The 14020-nt window shown below is 37.6% G+C and overlaps 1 protein-coding gene across 13 annotated transcripts in view; it reads right to left on the reverse strand.

The window, feature by feature from the left end:
• NCOA2 (nuclear receptor coactivator 2) overlaps positions 1 to 14020 on the reverse strand; it is a 289669-nt gene that overhangs the window by 136334 nt on the left and 139315 nt on the right. The gene's annotated exons all lie outside the window — the stretch shown is intronic.

The raw sequence follows: 14020 nt of genomic DNA on the forward strand, positions 1-14020 counted from the left end.
TGGGAATGTATCCTCATTAAGTAATTTATAAGTTGTTTAAAGAAGAAAAATATTCTCATTGCCAAAATAATCTTAAAAAATAAAATAATAATCAGAAATTCTTTCGGATCTGGCCAATTTTATCTCTCCCACAATCAATCAACTCTCAAAACATATATATAGAAATACTAGCCCAGTGCCTGACACACAGTGATTGCTCCATAATTTTTTTCACATGTCCCTAATAACAGGTTGAAATACTTGCAACAGTGGCAGATTATATTATATGGCTACTTCACTTCCAGTTATGGTTTGTTTTATAGCAAAAATAAATAAAAATTAATACACAAATCAAGCAATTTTGGGAAGGAGTTTAAGTGTATGAATGTGCTGAGAGGTCAATGGATAAAAAGATGGGGTAAGGGGTTGCCCTAGGAGAACACACAGAAGTACAACCCACAGCTGGAAGAACACTGTATACTAAGAGACCAGAGAGACAGAAATCTGTTAAATTCAAGTCAACAGATTAAGCTGTCTTTTATATTTCTTGGTTATTATTGTGTCAGTTTTCTAACCTCAAAAAGTAGAAAACATAGGACATTATTTAAAAAAATTTTTTTACCTTTGTGGTAAAATACACATAACATAAAAGTTACCATCTTAACCATTTCAAGTGTATAGTTCAGTAGTGTGAAGTATTTTCACACTGTTTTGCAACAGATCTCCCAAACTTTTTCATCTTGGAAAACTAAAACTCTACACCCATTAAACAACCACTCCCCATGTCTGCTTCCCCCTCAGCCCAGGGCAACCACTATCTACTTTCTGTTTCTATGAATTTACCTACTTTAGACACAATGTTTTGTGTGCAAACATTTTAGAGAAAAACTATTTTACTCCCTGGAGATCAAGACAGAGTTTTTCACCTCACAAACTCATATTACATAATCTGCATTACTCATAAGCAAGCCATACCAAAGGCACATTCTTTTATAAAGAAAAAACATGAATTGTTAGATACAACTACACAGAATTTATTATTATCACATTTTGTATCAAATTTACTGATACAAAAAAGTCTTAATTTTTTTCAAAACTCAAAGAATTTGATGATTCTAATACTGAAACTCTTGGTTTACTCTCATTATATTAACCACTCAACATACAGATAACCTGGGTAGGATGGAGTGGGTGTTTATTAATTGATTTTAAGTCCCTGAAGGCAGCAGGAACCTTTCTGGAAGACCGCCCTACCAACTAACAGAGCCTAAATGATTACAGGGGTGTCAGGGGGCATGAGGTGCCAGGAGGACCTCAGTGAAGAATTCATTTCTAAGTATAAAATAAAATATTTCTAAGAAAATAAATGAAAAATTTTTATATGCTAGCATATGGTAAACACCTCTTCACAAAAAGTGGAAAACATAGCACATGCACAATTCAAAATTTTTAAAACTAATTGCTAAAGTAACTTGAAAAGGTATAATGATTTTAATAGCTACCTGAATATTTTCATTATGTAGTTAAGATCTAAAGTCAATAACCAGCAAGAGCATCACAGGAAATTAATGTATCACAGAAAATGAGTCTCATAGAAGGTATCATAAAAAAAACTTTCAAAAAGAATAGCATAAAAGCTGCTGGGGGCAGTTTTATGAAATCTTTCTACCTAAGTTTGTTCTTCTGCTCATAACATCATCAAACCTTTGGTTATCTTATCAACTATTCCTATAGAAGTTGGGGTAGGTCACAGATACTCTAAAATTAATGCCATGTGTCCTTTATTAACTACAATGACAGTTTTACAATTACAAATTCTTTCTCAGCCAAATCATGGGCAGCAGCAAAATACTGTGAGTTCCCTGATTAGATCAACAGCAAGAAAATATCTCCTGCCAAACACATCTAAGTAAAATGTCTCGATCCAGATTCAGTGCTTACACTTCAAGATGTATTGCTGTTAGCAAATCTGTCCCTGTCATATTTCTGCTGGCAAGCACAAGTAGGTAAAACTGTCTAACTCCTGTCCTGAATGCAGAAGGTAGCTGCAGCAGATTTTGTCATTAGCAATTTTAAAACTTTTTTCTTCACCAAGAAAGTAGTGTTTACAGGGGAATTAGACTAGAAAATGTGTAACATTGTTTCCAAGCTTTGTCATTTGCCAATGGTGGTTATATACATATATAATTGTGGTTCATTTCTTAAACCAAAAGTCTGGTAAGAGGTAAAACAGCAATTCAATTATGTCTTAGTTTTCATAAACTGAGGTGAAATTTTTATTCAGTGCAATAAGCAGATTTTAATAGTAAAGTTCAAGAGTTCTGACATATGAAAGCACCTCCTATCAAGATATAGGCCACCTTCATCACTGCTGAAAAGTTCTTTTGTGTACATCCTCAAACTCTACCCTCCTCATCCCCACCAATGATCACTACTACTATTATAATAGATAGGTTTTGCTTCTTCTAGAATTACAAAGAAATGGAATCATACCATAAAGTACTCTTTATGCTTCTTTTAGCATAAAGTTTTTGAGATTCATTTGAGTTGCTGCATATGTTAATAATCTGTTCCCTTTTAGTGCGAAGGGTATTCCACTGTATGAGTATACCACAGTTTGTTTACCCATTCTCCTCTGGATGGACATTTGCGTTGTTCCCAACTGGGTGCTTGGGGTAAATAGAATTCTAAGTGGTTCTACAAGATTCCACACCCCCTGGTATACACACCCCACATAATTCCCAGACTATAAATATGGTGGATTTTTACCTGAATGTGGCACATTTGACTTTAAGATGGGTAGATTACTGAGGTGGGTCTGGTCTAATCATAATGAGTTTTCTCCAGCTGGCAGCAGCAGAAGTCAGAAATCTGAATCACAAGAAGGATTCAATATGCCACTGATGATGTGGACACTGAAGGGGCCACATGTCAAGAAATGTAGGTGACCCCCAGGAGCTGAGAGTGGCACCCAGCCAACTCCCAGCAAGGAAACAGGGCCACACTCAGTCCTACAGCTGCAAGATACTAACTTTTACCAACAAGGATGAACTCAAAGTCGGTTTTCCTCCAGGCCCTCCAGGTGAGTACTCATTCTTGCCAACACCTTCATTTCAGCCTTGCAATACCCTGAGCAGAGAACCCAGCTACACCATGCTGAATCTCTCATCTACAGAACTGTGAGCTAATAAATAGGTGTAGTTTGTTTGTGGTAATTTGTTACTCAGTAAAAGAAAACTAAGCAGGGGGTGTTAGTATATGCAAGTTGCTACCAATATACAGGTACAAGTCTTTTAAGAGACATACCTTTTCATTTCTCACAGGTAAACACCCAGGAGTAGAACTGTTGGCTCAAAGATATTTTTATAAGAAACTGTCAAAAAACTGTTTTCCAAAGCCCCTTTACCATTTTTACACTTCCACCAACCATGAATGAGAGCTCTGGGTGTCCCACACATCCTCACCAACATTTTGCATTGTCACTCTGTATAATTTTAGCTGAAATCCTAAATCTATATTTGGGGCCTAATCCACATCTACCTCCTTCTCTGCAGGGTTTTTGTAACATTTACCACTATTAACAGCACATTAAGTTCTATTTGTATGCTTTGTTAGTGTCTCCCAGGGGTTAGGTTCCTCTGCCCTGGAGCATAAACACTAAAGGTCATGGGTCATACCTTTTAGCTTCTAAATCCTCAGCATTGTCCATCCTAGTGCTGCTTGTATAGATTATGTGGTCAAATTTATTTACTGATATTTCTTTTTCCTTAAAAAGGTAATTATGTAGCAATGTGAAAAATGCTTTTGAAGAGGGCACTTTACAGAAAGGCAAGAGCATGACCTTAGAGTTACACTTTAGTTTGAATCCGTATACTAGATAAATGACTCTTGAGCAAGTTACTTAACCTCTCTGAGCCTTAGGTCCCTTATCTGTAAATGGGGAGGAGGGAGAATGCCTATACTGAATCCTTATTGTGAAGATTCTCTGAATTATATGGAAGGCAGTACATACAGTTAGTATTGTACATACAATACTACAGGTAGCCCAGTACCTAGCTTAGGAGGACGTCAATTAATGGTAACTATTAGCTCTTAGTTTGATATGATGTTTAGCAAAAAGAAGAGGGAAATAATACCTATTTTAACTTTTAGAAAAAAATGGAAGAAAATACACAGAATGTTACAAGCTGGGTTGGGTGGATGAGACCATAGGTAATTTCCATTCTAATTTCCAAACTTTTAGTAATATTGTTTTCATAAGTATTAAATATAGCAAAATGTAATAACTCCTAAAGTCAGCTGAAGGGTACATAAGGCTTTATAATACTATTCTACATTTCCGTAATATAAACTTCAAAAAAACAAACTGAATACACTGTACCAAAAATGGCAAATCTGTACAAAGATTTCTTGATACACCATGACCATCTATTTTATCTACTCAGATGATTAAAAGTCAGATAACCTTTGAAGATACCACATTTAACAAGTTACGGTATGTGAGCAAACTTAAAAGCCACTTACAATATTAATCTGTAAACCGATTAGCATTGTAATTCTGCATTATACCTAAATATCAAATTTTTAAAACCTGATAAAATGTCATCAAATAGTTCATCTATCTGTTGAACATATTTTTAATGCAATAAGGAATATATTTCATAGACACTAAGCTGATTACAGGTAATAATGCCCATTTGAACGGGTTGTTTTCATTAGGTACACATATCCACAGACTTCTGTCACTTGGCCTTTCATCTCCTTCCTTAATAGGTGAGCCAGGGATAGAAGAAAGGCCTACCTGTGGCTATCCTGCCATGGATGTCATCCTTCTAATTTTAACGAAAGATTTCACTCTTTTGCTACATAGGAAAATTAGCCTGTTTTAAGCTAGCAATGAGTGCTATTTTGTTGGGTTCTTTCCCATAAAAGGCTTATGCAAACAGCAGTGCATAAATACCTATGATACTCCTGCAAGAGATTATACCCACACTAAAGAGAGCCAAGGAGGACAACAGAATGCAATCGGTTCTAAATATCACTCTGCCAAGTTACCACTTCATGAAATAAAACAATAAAGACAGCATACTGCATTTCCATCTCAGTATTTGTACTTCATCCAAGGATTTTAGAGGTTCCAACTATTGAATCAGATCCTTCCCAATGAGTGCATATGTAAACTACTCTAAAGCAAGTTGCCTTTAAAAGGTACATTTATTCTATGAAATCACTGGATTATCACTAAGTCACAATTGGAATTCTTAGGTGATCTGTTAGGCAGAATTAATGAGAATCCTAGTCGCCAATCAGGGTTTATACCTTTTATACATCAGGCTTCCAAAAGTGCCTAAGACTCAAGGAGCAGATTATACACCTCAAGAATTTGATTCACTGATTTATCCAACGCTCTGAGATAGGCATTATTTCCTAACAGTCTCTGACAGGACCAATAGCCATTTAGAACTGAAAAATCTTGGGGCGAAAAACAATGTGAGAGCCCTGGAATCCTGGGACTCTGGAAGCCATCCATTCAAACTCCCAGTTTTGGATAGCTCTACAGTTGCCAGTAGACTTTTTCAAACACCTAACTTCAGAATCATTTACATATTAATTCAAGAGAAAAGTTCCCAAACTGTAAATAAGAAGTCAAAAGTAACCAAAGGCAGAGACTAGACCATAATGCTTCTTAAAATACTAGAGATGACTGAGGTTCCAGAAATAAAACAGAAGAGCTGTAACACAACTCTCGCTAATGACCTTACACCTTCTTGTCATCCTGAACTCCTGTGGATTAACCAGGTTTGCTCTTGACTCTGCTAGTCTCTGGATCCCCTCTGTATCAGTTTCTCCCAAACAGAGCCAAAAGGCAATGACCATCACACACACAGAGTCCTGGAGGCAGCCGGCTCACACTTCTCAGGGTATCACAAAGGAATGCTACATAGGTGACGCATAGTAAGACTTTCATGTTTTCTCTGGACCACCTGTTGTAATGAAGGTCTGACTACAAGTTTTCATTTACTCACCCATTTGGCCATGTACACAGAATTGCTGAGGTTAGAGAAAAAATCTTTGCTTTGTGGATCTGTTATATACCGAGGCAAGCAATTATTTATTCATCTATTCAAACATCCTCAGGTGCAAGAGACACTTGTGACAAAGGTGCTGAGGAGCAGGGTTTTGTGTTTGTCTGTAAGCCTGCACCTCTCGTGGCCTGTCAATCTACCTCAGTACCTGAGACACTTCTGACTCAACTTACTAAGTGTCACCTGATAAATGCTTCTGAATGAAGTGGCAGATACCCTTCCCCTCCACTCCCCTCCCCACAGTCTTTTTTCTTTTTGCTTTCTCCTTATTCTATCCTCCCTTTCAGAATACTGTTAAGATTATTCATCCTGGCTTGGGAAAGGGTAATAATAATTGAAATCATAGTAGCATGTATGGAAAAAGGACGGAAAATACCATTAGAGGAAAAAAAAACATCTGTCCTGAGTGCTCCACAGGCCACAGCCAAGTTTATAATGAAGGAAAAACATTTTTGATACCTGACCTGATGCCCTACACTTCCTTCTCACTCTCTTTTTCTCTTTTAGCTTTAGATTAACACATTTCATTCAGTAAGTATTCAGTACCAACACTGCGTAAGGCACTAAGTTGGGCCCTGGGAATACAAAAGCAACCAGGACAAAGTCCATCCTCTAGAGACCCACAATCAAGGAGAGCGAACAGAGAGGTAGGCAAAATTCATAAAAGATGGTCAGAAATCTCATCTCAAGGTCTCAGCTGTCATAGGAGAAAAGAGAAAAAAATGCTTAAAGTTGCAAGAGAAGGGACAGGAAAGGCTTCTGCAAACAGTAGGACAGGAGGACCACACGAGCGTGAGGCAGGGAGAAACAGGTGCATAAGCAGGGGAGCATGAGTACATTTCTCACTCAGGCTCCAAGGAAATCCCTGTGACCACAGTAAACGGTTTTCTAAAAAACAGGCAGTGGGAGGAGAGGCTGGAGAAATGGGCATGAGCCAGGCTAGGATGCAATTAGCAGAGCTAAGGAGGCTGCAATTCATCCTCTGGAAAACTGAGAACCCAGGAAAGATTCTGAGTAGTTGAATAACATGATTTTTTTTTTAAAGAGAAAGTTTACCAAAGGTATGGACTCCAAGAAATGATACTAGTTAGGAAGCTGCAGTAATACCAGTAGAAATGATTAGACTATATGTAAGCTAAGATATCTAACCTTTAAAAATCTAATATAGCCCACAAATACACTCTAACATATATGGTTCAAATGATTTCTGACAAGGCTGCCAAGACCATTCAACGGGGTCTTTACATTTGTCTTTTCAACAAATGGTGCTGGGAAAACTGGATATCAACATGCAAAAAAAAATAGATGTTGGTGTCTTGACAATGGGTTTCAGCCACAGGCAAGTTCACTATGGATTCAATGTGATCAAAGAAATGACAGTAAAATGTCCTTGGGGTGAAAAGGTTTATACCCAACTTCACTTCCACAGTGGCAGGTCAATCACCAGAATGCTGTCCACTCAGAGCGAGTCTGCATGCAGCAAGCCGGTCTCTGCCTCTGGGCCTCTCTCTACCCACGCAGCCATCTCAGTCTCTGTCTTTGGCGCTGCCACCACTCCAGCCTCTGCTCTGCTCTCCTATAGCCTTGCAGCCACAGTCAATAATGACGTATTGCCCACACATGTGTACTGCGCTAGCCGACCAGGGCCAGGTGAGAATCCTGGCCACAGGAACCTTCACTTTATCCACAGTTGGACTCTTATCCTACATACATAAATATTAACTGAAAGTAGATCAAAGATCTAAACATAAGAGCTAAAACTAGAAAATTCTTACAGGAAAACTTGGGGAAAGCATTATGACACTGAATTTGGAAATGATTTCTTGAATATGACAACAACAGCACATGTAACAAAAGAAAAATAGGTAAGTTGGATTTCTTCAAAATTAAAAACTTTTGTTCAAAGGATATTATCAACAGAATGAAAAGATACACTATGGAATGAGAGAAAAATATGTTTGATATGAGATTGATATCGAGTATATATGAAGATCACCACCACAACAACAAAGAATTTGATTTAAAAAAATGTGCAAAGGACTTGAAAAGACACTTTTCCAAAGAAGACACACATGTGGCCAATAAGCATATGAAAAGATGTTCAATATCATTAGTCATCAGGGAAATGCAAACCAAAACCACAATGAGATTATCACCTCACACCTATTAGGATGGTTATTACCAAAAAACCAGAAAATAAGTATTGGCAAGGGTGTAGAGAAACTGGAACCCTTCTCCATGGCTTGCTGATAGCATCTAAAATGGCACAGCCACTGTAGAAAAACATATGGTGATTCCTCAAAATAATTAAACATATCACTATTACCAAAGAACTCAGCAATTCCACTTCTAGATATGTAACCAAAGGAACTGAAAATGAAAGCAGGGACTTGAACAAATATGTGTACAACTACATTCACAGCAACATTATTCACAATGGCCAAAAGGTGGAAGCAACCCAAACATCACTGACACAGATCAGTCTATAAATAAAATGCAGTGTATGCACACAATGAAATATTATTCACCTGTAAAGGGAAAGAAATTCTGACACATGGTCCAAGGTGGATAAACCCTGAAGACATGCTAAGTAAAATAAGTAAAAAAAAAAAGATCAGAACCTCTTTTATGAGCTTCCTAGAGCAGTCAAATTCATAGAGGCAAAAAGTAGAATGGCAGTGGCCAGGGAATGCAGGGTAGGGCAGGAGTGGGGAGTTGGTGTTTAATGGGTTTGAACTGGAAAAGTGAGAACAGTCCTGCAGATGGATATTGGTAATGGCTGTACAACCATGTGAATATATGTAACATCACAGAACTGTACAATTCAAAATGGTTATTATGAAGGGGTGAGAAAACAATTTACTTATTCCAGAAGTGAGTGAGGTAGGAATAATTTAGATATCCCTTAGTAAGCAATGCAAATCACACGTAGGTAACGCTACATCATCAAAGCCAACAGATGATTCCTATTTCTACTTTACTGTGGAATAAAGTAATTGGCATACATTAATTCAAAGACAGAAATACTGAGACACAAAATGAGCCTTTGAATCTCTCAAGGCTAAACCTCATCATGGATCCATTAAGTCTGGCAACCACACAACACATATGCTGTTGTTACCCCTTTCTCCCCTTGCACAGCAGACATTGCTAATTAATCACTCCCGAGCCTGTATGTGGCCTCTCCATTCTTCTCGACACAGCACTCCAGGCAATCACTATAATCAATAGGAGTTGGCTCCAGAGATGAAGCCTGCTTGCCATTCCAGCACCAGGGTGAGAGTGGAAGAAGGATTTGTGGTGGCCAAGAGTCACACCGAGAGAAGATGAACCTCTGCTAATGGAGAGAGGATGTCATCACAACACAGCAGATTTTGCAACAGTAGCTGGCCATGTGAATGGAAACAGATCTGTTTTGAAGCAGCTATCTCTCTTTTTCTTTTTTTTTTATAACTACTTAACTCAGTTACAGAACTTTTCACATAAATTTAAGAATCTTCATTTGTAGGAAGCATGAAGAGATTTAAAATAATATAAAATAAGATGTGATCTTAATTGGAAACCAATTTATAAATGTAATTACATGAAATGAGAGCATAGCAAGTTATATAATTTAAAGAGTCTTGATGTATAGAAAATCAGTTTTTTTATAATTAGGAAAACCATGATTTCAATAACCTGAATACATGAGCTTACACCAAAAGGATACTAGCTAAAAAAATTTTTTTCTTCTTTTTCTACCTCTCTTTTCTTAAGCCTGTTTTAGACACAAGTAAACATCCAGCCAGGCCCTCAGTGAGATAAAGTCTGTGGTTCTTTGAAGCAGAGCTTTTATCTGTGGGATTGAAGAATCAAGGGGCACAATTAGGGATATGTTCTTGGAGTTTTGTTAGAAAATTGACTTGCCAGTAAAGAAAACCTACCCCAGCAGGAGGGGAAAGTTTCCACATTGGCCAGCTACTCACCACTTGCCCCTCCAGTTTTGCGACTTCCTCCCAGGTTTTACTCAAACTGCCTTCCCAGCCATTCCTAGAAACCAGCTGGCAGGATAGTCAAGTTTGTAAATGACAAAAAAAGTTTTCAACGATAAGATCTACACCAGCCACCTGCCATTGCTACTGTGAGGATGTCGACAGGATGGGAGCCACACTGTAGCTTTTCCATTGCTGTACTTGGAAGATTCAAGACCAGGACTATGTTATCAGTCAGGTCAAACCATGCAGAGGTAGTTTTATTGCTTTTGATGTTTTGTTACATTTTCCTCCTAAACATGGCGAATTTCATTATAAAGGAGCCCCATTCTTTATAAGTAAGGCACCTAGGCACATTACATTAGGTTAAAACTATTTAATAGACTTAAGAGAGAAAATAAAGACATTTTTTTTCAATCAAACACACTTAATGCTTACCATGTGCCAGGTACTGGTCTCGGCTTTTTATTGATATTCATATCCATTTTCCTTACATCAATCTTACGGGGTTCATACTATTATTTCTCCCAATTTACAGGAAACTGAAGCACAAAGAGGTCAAGTAAAGCTAGTAGGTAAAAGGGCCAACATCCGAATTCATGCAGTCTGGTTCCAGAGTCTTTGTGCTTAACCAGTAACTATACACAAAAAGAACAGCAGATACTCATGCTTAATGATCACCAAGTATGCAGGCATTATGCCAGACAGGTGTTTTGCATATGTGCCTCACTGGTTCCTCCAAATACCATATGAGATGGGTTTAATCTCGCCCTTTAAAAATGAAAAGAACTAAAGGTCAGTGAGGCCAAGTAACTTATTTAAGGTTACACAATAGAAAGACTGCAAAATACCAGTTATTTGTTGGGTACAAAGTGCATGTATTCACATACATTGTCTCTAATCCTCTCTACAGCCCTGTGACATGGATATTAATTTATCCCCATTTATTCCCACTTTACAGCTAAGGGAAATAAGGCTTAGAGGAGGGTTTTGCTAGTTTATAGTTAGAGTCAGATTAGTAAGAACAAAAATTCTACCTCTGACCAGTTTAGTTCCAAATCCCTAGCTTTTCCCTTCTGATGCCTCTGTAAATAAAACTTTATGCATCAACTACAATATGCAAGGCATTATTATGGGTACAAAGATGATTCAGCTCCATTTAATAAATTGATCGTATAAAGAGGGAGAAAGGAGCCTGCACATTACTGTAATCTCCGTACATCTGTTCATCAGCTGTTTACTGAGATCCTCACTATGTGTGGGGACTGTGCATAGGGAACTGAACCAATCAGATAAAAATCTTTGCCCTCCTGACCTTACAGTCCAGAAAGAGTCGACAGGATAAGTAAGTAAAATTTACAATAAGTAAGATAGTGATTAGTGCTAAGGAGGAAAAAAAAGAATGCAGGGAGATTAGAAAAGAGGGTTAAGTTTTGGACACTTCAGACGGGGCAGCCAGGACTCTCCTGCTGTCTGCTAGACCTCCAGTCTCCGTGACAGCAGGAACTGCTCCCTCTCCCTTCCAAATATGCCAGAGTCACTGGTCCTGCTAACCATGGATAAACCATATTTTCTCACCACTTTTTTCAAGCCTGGTACAATTTGTATGAGAATGCTTTTTTCAACATTGTCTCATGGCTTCAAAGGCACTGAACTATCATGCCTCTCTTCCTACCTCCCTGACCCATACTGGGTACATTTCTCCCTGCCATCAAGCCAAAAACCAACCACAAACACAAAACAAAGAACCCCTAAGGGCAGAACTTGAACAACATCCTTGCCTTTTCTCTTCACTATAAAGCCACTCCTTGCAGATCTTATCTGCTGATGCAGTTTCAATGATCACATCTGTATAAATGGGACCCAATTTACACTTCCAGCATCACACTATATCACCTGAGCTCCAGTACCCAGCTTTCAACCTCTCATAGACATCTCTTCCCAGATGTGTCCAAAGTTGAACTCCTCACCTTTCAGAGGAACTTCCTCTTCCTGTATCTGCTGTTTCTCATTTTCAGTTACCCAGTAGTTTACTTTAACTCTTCTTTCTATCTCAATCTTCAAACCCAATCAATTTCCAAGATCTCTGGATTCTACTTTTACAGGTGCTTTTGACTATATCATCTTCTTTCTAACACCTCTGCAATTACCAGGATTTCTTCGCCTCTCTAACAGGCTTCCCCAGGAAATTTTCCCATGGCCATTCTCTCCCCTTATATGCTCTAATCAGTGTCAATTCCTGTGCCACAATTTCTTCAAGTTTAACGTGGGGATAGAAATTACCATACAACACTGATTCGAAGGCTGTGTTAACTATAATAACCATCTCTCTTAGTTCATAATACCATTTACAGTGACCTCTCTGCTGCCATTCTTTGCCTATTTAAATCTTATGGATCCTCCAAGGTTTATCACCTCAATTAACCAACTCCTCATGAAGTGTTCCCTAAACCCTTCATACAAGAGAGACCTTTCCCTTCTCTCAATCCCCAGAAACCATCAAACAACTCTCAGAGCACCTCTCAGTCAACCTATAAGTATTTATTGATTAGTCATTTGTGTCAAGCAGTATATCAGGAACTGAGGACACAAATGTAAAAACTACTATATTCTGTGTGTATCGCGGTTGTTATTGTCTCTGTACTTATTTTACCTTAAATGTATTATAAACTTGAAAGTGGTCCAGCACTGTAATTATATGCTCTTTGATGTCAGAGTCTGTGTATTACCCATCTTTGTATTCTCTATAGCCTTGGTTCAAAATCTGAAATCGTTAAATTTGATGGCAACAGTAATTTTATTATTATTTCAATAACATTTTATTCCAGGGCTTTAAAGGGGCTTCATGGTGAAAATCTGTTATTAAAACATATGTGAGAAAAATTACTATTATTTGTTATTTAGATGGAGAAATAAGTATTATGTAGCAATTAGGTGCATCACAATTCTATACTATGATTTAAATATAAAACTAGGATTAGATTTCAGAGTCTCAGACACTGATGCCCAAATGCAGGGTTCTAAAGCGTATCTCAAAGCAATGAATAAATAAGAACAAGACAAATTCAATAAAACTCTCAATCCTTATACTTTTATTACATCCTTCTGTGTTTGCTGTTGAGGGGAGTTCTCTCATGCAGAAGTGTTAGGACCAGCACTCACTACGCCATATGTAAAAGAGAAATTAAAACGAATGAATAAAGGACAAATTCACTGCACTGGATCTCTGATTCAAGTGTGAGACACATCTTGTTGGGTGGAGGGCAAGGCAAATGTTAAGTGTTAAGAACATCTGACAGAAGACAACTCCTCTAACTCATCCCTTCATACTCAACATGTCTACCAAGAAAGAGAGTTAGAACTATAGCCCTCCTTAAAAAAGCCATCCCAAACAAAATCAAACACACCTCAATTCTCCAACAGCTTAGATATTGTGAATATATATAAATATGTGTTTAGAGAGTGGAGATAAATCTTCACATTTCAAAAATATTATTTCTTGGCCCTAACACCTCCAAATGTTTTCATTCTCTACCCACAGGTCAGAGTTTCATGAGGATTAGGAAGGAGCCCATCTATGCTTCTGCTGAGCTAGGCACCATGGCTCATTGTTTGCTTTAAACAGAATAAGGAAAAACCAGTCAAGAGTTTACTCGACTATTACAGTATCACAAGCGCAACTTAAAATTTTACTTTAAAAATGTACTGAATAGTACACTAGCACCTATCTCTCACTTTTAATATACTAAAAGGCTGTCAATTTGTTTTCCTGAAAACCATAACCAATATCACTTATTTTGATAGGAAATACATTCCTTAAAAAACAGACTTTTAAATGAAGTTTCTTGCTAAAAAACTTACTAACAACTAAAAATATTTACAAAGAGCTAACCAAAAAAGATAAGAATCACTGTAATTATTGAAACATGGACTGGTGAATGAACAAAACTTTTACTGGGAAAAGCCACACAATCTGGATTCTTA

Source organism: Manis javanica, chromosome 2 (assembly GCF_040802235.1).
Source record: "Manis javanica isolate MJ-LG chromosome 2, MJ_LKY, whole genome shotgun sequence".
NCBI classification, from domain to species: domain Eukaryota; kingdom Metazoa; phylum Chordata; class Mammalia; order Pholidota; family Manidae; genus Manis; species Manis javanica.